Here is a 7977-nt window from a genome sequence, read left to right as displayed (position 1 = left end):
GATGGAGGGATGGGGGATGGAGGGATGGGGGATGGAGGGATGGGGGATGGAGGGATGGAGGGATGGGGGATGGAGGGATGGGGTGGACGAGTGGGTTGGAGGGTTGGAGGGTTGGAGGGATGGAGGATGGAGGGATGGAGGGATGGAGGGATGGAGGGATGGGGGATGGGGATGGAGGGATGGGGTGGACGAGTGGGTTGGAGGGATGGGGTGGACGAGTGGGTTGGAGGGATGGAGGATGGAGGGATGGAGGGATGGGGGATGGGGGATGGAGGGATGGGGTGGACGAGTGGGTTGGAGGGATGGAGGGATGGAGGGATGGAGGGATGGGGGATGGGGGATGGAGGGATGGGGTGGACGAGTGGGTTGGAGGGATGGAGGATGGAGGGATGGAGGGATGGGGGATGGGGGATGGAGGGATGGGGTGGACGAGTGGGTTGGAGGGTTGGAGGGATGGAGGGATGGGGGATGAAGGGATGGGGTGGATGAGTGGGTTGGAGGGTTGGAGGGATGGGGGATGGAGGGATGGGGTGGACGACTGTGTTGGAGGGATGGAGGGATGGGGGATGAAGGGATGGGGGGATGGGGTGGACGAGTGGGTTGGAGGGATGGAGAGACGGGGGATGGAGGGATGGGGTGGACGAGTGGGTTGGAGGGATGGAGGGATGGGGTGGACGAGTGGGTTGTTCTCAAATAGAGGGTCTCGTCCCATAGTCAAAGGCCAAGGTCAGAGTCACACCCCGCGGAGTGGTAGGGGGTGGGGTTGGTTGAGTCTCGGTGCCAGCACGTGTTTGTCCCGTTAGACATCGAGGATGTGGAAGCGTTGGCGGGGGCATCCTGAGCATCAGAACATCCCTTTACGGCCACACCGAGTGGCTTACTGACAAAACTTTAGATAAAGAAGTTGACTACAGTGTTGAGCATGGCCAGCATATTAACAGGTTGTAGGCCAGGTGGACCCGCCTGTCCTTGTGGACCGAGGACACGTACAGTATAGATTATAAATGACCACTAGAGTCCTGGGGTCCCACAGGATGGCGAACACTCTTACCCAGGCACCATAGCCATGCCAACTGAGATCCACTGCCACCACACTCCTCCTGGCACGGGGCCTGTCTCTGCCGCGCTCCCAGCCAGCGGAGAGTCAGCCAGTGCAGAACCAGGCAGATGCTACACGGCAGGAAGTAGATTATAGTCACGTGTGTCCATTTGAGGGCGGAGTCAAGGGAGGTGGGCGGTATTATGTCAGAACACCAGAAGAACGGCACGCCCGACAACAGCGGCAGGAATAAGACGATGACGATGATCCACCGCACCGCAGCGCCGGGTAGCTAATCTGGCGGTGGAGGAGAGAGTGGTACTGCGCCACTTAGCGGTCCATGGTAAGAGGTACAGTGGCCCAGATGGAGGTATGGTTGTCAGTGAACTCCACCACGCTGACCTAGTGCAGCAGGAGGGTGGGGACCTAGAAAATCAGTACAATACTTTATTGTCCATTCCTTAACCACTGGGCTGCCATGCTGACCTAGTGCAGCAGGAGGGTGGGGACCTAGAAAATTAGTACCCTACTTTATTGTCCATTCCTTAACCACTGGGCTGACACGCTGACCTAGTGCAGCAGGAGGGTGGGGAGCTAGAAAATCAGTACAATACTTACTTTATTGTCCATTCTTTAACCACTGGGCTGCCATGCTGACCTAGTGCAGCAGGAGGGTGGGGACCTAGAAAATCAGTACAATACTTTATTGTCCATTCTTTAACCACTGGGCTGCCTACCTCCCACTGGAACACGGCTGTTTACAGCAGGAAGCCCACCAAGATGATGCACCACTGGGAGAGGATGTCAGAGCCGGTTAGAGCCAGCAGGTACATGTACAGAACTTTCTTACAGTCTGCAAGCTGGGATAGAGCCACCGGAGTCAGGATGTTAACTGAGAGAAAGGGAAGGGGGGGAGGGGAGGGACAGGGAGGGAGGGTGAAGAGAGAGACTGAGGGTAGAGAAAAAATGGGGGAAGTGGGAGAGGGGAAAGAGAGAGAGAGAGAGAACATTTACTCAAACACCATTTGAAGTCCATTATACTTGGCTTGCGGCTGTGTTACGGTAGACATGCTGTGGAGGGGGGAGATATTTGTTCTCAGTAAGCAGATAGTCCTTCTAAGAGACCCATAACAGTGTGTGTGTGTGTTCAGTGTGAAATACAGGAGCTACATTGATGTGTATTTCCTTCAATATAAAGAGCTCATGTATCCTCCAATGGATAATATCACTGTCAAATCAAATCAAATCAAATTTTATTTGTCACATACACATGGTTAGCAGATGTTAATGCGAGTGTAGCGAAGTGCTTGTGCTTCTAGTTCCGACAATGCAGTAATAACCAACATGTAATCTAACCTAACAATTCCACAACTACTACCTTATACACACAAGTGTAAAGGGATAAAGAATATGTACATAAAGATATATGAATGAGTGATGGTACAGAACGGCATAGGCAAGATGCAGTACATGGTATAGAGTACCGTATATACATATGAGATGAGTAATGTAGGGTATGTAAACATAAAGTGGCATAGTTTAAAGTGGCTAGTGATACATGTATAACATAAAGATGGCAAGATGCAGTAGATTATATAGAGTACAGTATATACATATACATATGAGATGAGTAATGTAGGGTATGTAAACATTATATTAAGTGGCATTGTTTAAAGTAGCTAGTGGTACATTTTTACATAATTTCCATCAATTCCCATTATTAAAGTGGCTGGAGTTGAGTCAGTATGTTGGCAGCGGCTGCTAAATGTTAGTGGTGGCTGTTTAACACTCTGATGGCCTTGAGATAGAAGCTGTTTTTCAGTCTCTCTGTCCCTGCTTTGATGCACCTGTACTGACCTCGCCTTCTGGATGATAGCGGGGTGAACAGGCAGTGGCTTGGGTGGTTGTTGTCCTTGATGATCTTTATGGCCTTCCTGTGACATCGGGTGGTGTAGGTGTCCTGGAGGGCAGGTAGTTTGCCCCCGGTGATGCGTTGTGCAGACCTCACTACCCTCTGGAGAGCCTTACGGTTGTGGGCAGAGCAGTTGCCATACCAGGCGGTGATACAGCCCGACAGGATGCACTCGATTGTGCATCTGTAGAAGTTTGTGAGTGCTTTTGGTGACAAGCCGAAATTCTTCAGCCTCCTGAGGTTGAAGAGGCGCTGCTGCGCTTTCTTCACAACGCTGTCTGTGTAGGTGGATCATTTCAGTTTGTCCGTGATGTGTACACCGAGGAACTTAAAACTTTCCACCTTCTCCACTACTGACCCGTCGATGTGGATAGGGGGGTGCTCCCTCTGCTGTTTCCTGAAGTCCACAATCATCTCCTTTGTTTTGTTGACGTTGAGTGTGAGGTTATTTTCCTGACACCACACTCCGAGGGCCCTCACCTCCTCCCTGTAGGCCGTCTCGTCGTTGTTGGTAATCAAGCCTACCACTGTAGTGTCGCCCGCAAACTTGAGGATTGAGTTGGAGGCGTGCATGGCCACGCAGTCGTGGGTGAACAGGGAGTACAGGAGAGGGCTCAGAACGCACCCTTGTGGGGCCCCAGTGTTAAGGATCAGCGGGGTGGAGATGTTGTTACCTACCCTCACCACCTGGGGGCGGCCCGTCAGGAAGTCCAGGACCCAGTTGCACAGGGCGGGGTCGAGACCCAGGGTCTCGAGCTTGATGACGAGTTTGGAGGGTACTATGGTGTTAAATGCTGAGCTGTAGTCGATGAACAGCATTCTCACATAGGTATTCCTCTTGTCCAGATGGGTCAGGGCAGTGTGCAGTGTGATTGCGATTGCGTCGTCTATGGACCTATTGGGGTGGTAAGCAAATTGGAGTGGGTCTAGGGTGTCCGGTAGGGTGTAGGTGATATGGTCCTTGACTAGTCTCTCAAAGTACTTCATGATGACGGAATTGAGTGCTACGGGGCGGTAGTCGTTTAGCTTTGTCACAGCCTTGTCAACAACAGGATATCCTGTCTAGCCCCGGGGTGCCGCTAGCGGCACACTCCCCCCGCCCCCACTGAAAAGGCAGAGCCGCGAAATTCAAAAAATATATATTTTTTAAATATTTAACTTTCACACATTAAAGTCCAATACAGCTAATGAAAGACACAGATCTTGTGAATCCAGCCAACATGTCCGATTTTTTAAATGTTTTACAGGGAAGACACAATATGTAAAGATGTAAATCTATTAGCTAAATACATTAGCATAATCCACCATATTTTCTTTGTCGACCAACACCAGTAGCTATCACCAATTCGGCTAAACTAAGAAATTGATAGCCACTAACCAAGAAAAAACCTCCTCAGATGACAGTCTGATAACATATTTATGGTATAGGATAGGTTTTGTTAGAAAAATGTGCATATTTCAGGTAGATGTCATAGTTTACAATTGCACCCACCGTCACAAATGGACTAGAATAATTACAATGAGCAACGTGTTTACCTAACTACTAATCATCAAACATTTCGTAAAAATACACAGCATACACGAATCGAAAGACACAGATCCTGTGAATACAGACAATATTTCAGATTTTCTAAGTGTCTTACAGCGAAAACACAATAAATCGTTATATTAGCATAGCACATGTGCAAACATTACCCCAGCATTGATTCTAGCCAAAGAGAGCGATAACGTAAACATCGCCAAAATATATAAATTTTTTCACTAACCTTCTCAGAATTCTTCAGATGACACTCCTGTAACATCACATTACAACATACATATACAGTTTGTTCGAAAATGTGCATATTTAGCCACCAAAATCATGGTTAGACAATGAGAAAAGTAGCACAGCTGGTCAGAAAATGTCGTGCGCCATATTAGACAGTGATCTAGTCGTATACATAAATACTCATAAACGTGACTAAAAAATATAGGGTGGACAGCGATTGATAGACAATTTAATTCTTAATACAATCGCGGAATTACATTTTTTAAATTATCCTTACTTTTCAATACAGTTTGCGCCAAGCGAAGCTAAGTCAAAAAAATGGCGTCCTAAGCCACTAACATTTTTCGACAGAAACACGATTTATCATAATAAATTGTTCCTACTTTGAGCTGTTCTTCCATCAGAATCTTGGTCAAAGAATCCTTTCTTGGGTCTAATCGTCTTTTGGTCGAAAGCTGTCCTCCTGCCATGCAGAAATGCACATTGCGTTCGGCATGAACTGGAACGGTGCCCAGAGATTCACAGTGGCTCAGAAATAAATGTCCCAAAATCGCACTAAACGGATATAAATTGCTATAAAACGCTTTAAATTAACTACCTTATGATGTTTTTAACTCCTATAACGAGTAAAAATATGACCGGAGAAATATAACTGGCTACACTAATGCTTGGAAAAACAGTAGGTCGGTATCCTCCGCGCGCATGACGCACCTAGAAAAGAGTTCCTACCTACAGGATTTTTTCATTTATAGTGGCTGTGATTGGGCAATCGATACCATTCAAAGCGTCATCACGTAAAGGCATCCAGGGGAAGACGTAAGCAGTGTCCGTATACTCATAGGAATAACAGTGGCCTTAAAACTGACTCCAGAACAGGGGCCAAAATGTGTGAAATCTGACTCCATGTCAGGGAAATTGCTGTAGAATGAGTTCTGTTCCACTTAGAGACAAAATTTCAACGGCTATAGAAACTATAGACTGTTTTCTATCCAATAATAATAATAATATGCATATTGTACGATCAAGAAGTTTGTAGGAAGCCGTTTCAAAAATTACACGATTTCCATAAATAGTGACAACAGCACCCCCTAGCCTTAACAGGATATTCCCACTAAAGTCAATTGGAGCACATTGTGAGCACAGTCGGTCTCAGACCTTCGACCTCAACACAGACCTCTCAATGCGCACTGGGGGAAATTAGTACGCTGTGCTCTTTGGGTGGGTGTGTGTGTCTTGGGGTGGGTGTGTGTGTCTTGGGGTGGGTGTGTGTGTCTTGGGGTGTGTGTGTGTGTGTGTGTGTGTGTGTGTCCTTGGTTAATTCCAAAAGATAATCTGGAGGATTGAGTGAGCAGTGCAGCTCTCCCGTCCTCCACCCTCCCTTCAATCTGTAAATAGCACACACATCCTCATATTATTACTTACCCTCTTGCTCTTTTGCACCCCAGTATCTCTACTTGCACATCATCATCTGCACATCTATCACTCCAGTGTTAATGCTAAATTGTAATTATTTCGCCACTATGGCCTATTTTTTGCCTTACCTCCCTACTCTTCTACATTTGCACACACTGTACATAGATTTTTCTATTGTGTTATTGACTGTACGTTTGTTTATGTGTAACTCTGTGTTGTTGTTTTTGTCGGACTGCTTTGCTTTATCTTGGCCAGGTCGCAGTTATAAATGAGAACATGTTCTCAACTGGCCTACCTGGTTAAATAAATGTGAAATAAAAAATAAATAAAATATCCTGCCGGATCAATAGTGATCACCCATGACAACAATTTTTTTATACATTATTTTATCTTTATTTAACTAGTCAGCTAAGAACAAATTGTTATTTACAATGACAGCCTAGGAACAGTGGGATACCTGCCTTGTTCAGGGGCAGAACGACAGATTTGTACAAAGTGGCCTGCTGGAGGTCATTTTGCAGGGCTCTGGCAGTGCACCTCTTTGCACAAAGGCGGAGGTAGCGGTCCTGCTGCTGGGTTGTTGCCCTCCTACGGCCTCCTCCACGTCTCCTGATGTACTGGCCTGTCTCCTGGTAGCGCCTCCATGCTCTGGACACTACGCTGACAGACACAGCAAACCTTTTGCCACAGCTCGCATTGATGTGCCATCATGGATGAACTGCACTACCTGAGCCACTTGTGTGGGTTGTAGACTCCGTCTCATGCTACCACTAGAGTGAGAGCACCTCCAGCATTCAAAAGTGACCAAAACATCAGCCAGGAAGCATAGGAACTGAGAAGTGGTCTGTGATCACCACCTGCAGAATCACTCCTTTTTTGGGGGTGTCTTGCTGATTGCCTATAATTTACACCTTTTGTCTATCCCATTTGCACAACAGCATGTGAAATTTATTGTCAATCAGTGTTGCTTCCTAAGTGGACAGTTTGATTTCACAGAAGTGTGATTGACTTGGAGTTACATTGTGTTGTTTAAGTGTTCCCTTTATTTTTTTGAGCAGTGTATATACAGTATATAGTGTGATGGGATGTATAGACATTATTGACAGTATATTAGTATATGTAGTATATCTGTAGAATATATAGAATAGTATATGTACAGTAATAGATAGGATAGGCCTTGACTAGAATACAGTATATACATATGAAATGAGTAAAACATTATGTAAACATTATTAATGTGATCAGTATTCCATGACTATGTACATAGGGCAGCAGCCTATAAGATGCAGGGGTGAGTAACTGGGTGGCAGTCGGCTAGTGACTAAAGTTCAGGGAAGGGTACTGGGCGGAGGCCGGCTAGTGCTGACTATTTAACAGCCTGTGTGTGTGTGTGTGTGTGTGTGTGTGTGTGTGTGTGTGTGTGTGTGTGTGTGTGTGTGTGTGTGTGTGTGTGTGTGTGTGTGTGTGTGTGTGTGTGTGTGTGTGTGTGTGTGTGTGTGTGTGTGTGTGTGTGTGTGTGTGTGTGTGTGTGTGTGCGTGCTCGCTCCACACAGAGAAGGGCGTTGCAGTAGATGACCGGGACATCTATACCTCTGCAGCGGTTTCAGGCCCTGCTCTGAAGGGTCTCTGTGATTTTGGGCCAGTCAAACAAGACCTCGGTGCTTCTCCTGAAAGGGAGATAACAATTTTGAGAGAGGAGGACCATGGTCAGAATACTGCAAAAAAAGATCTGATTTGACTGAAACGTCACTGAATCTGTTTAGCCATTGTATAGTTTCTTCATTTAAGGCTGCACCTCTTGTCAGCGTTCTAGGGGAATGGATAAGGCCGAGTCAGGCGCAGGAC

General features: G+C 46.7%; 1 pseudogene; it reads right to left on the bottom strand.

The window, feature by feature from the left end:
* Positions 1-714: 714 nt before the first annotated feature.
* The window catches only part of LOC129828449 (probable G-protein coupled receptor 142), a 38222-nt pseudogene continuing 30959 nt past the window's right edge, over positions 715-7977 (bottom strand).

The sequence above is a fragment of the Salvelinus fontinalis genome, chromosome 30 (genome assembly GCF_029448725.1).
Source record: "Salvelinus fontinalis isolate EN_2023a chromosome 30, ASM2944872v1, whole genome shotgun sequence".
Taxonomy (NCBI): domain Eukaryota; kingdom Metazoa; phylum Chordata; class Actinopteri; order Salmoniformes; family Salmonidae; genus Salvelinus; species Salvelinus fontinalis.
This window is presented reverse-complemented; position numbering and strand designations above follow the sequence as displayed.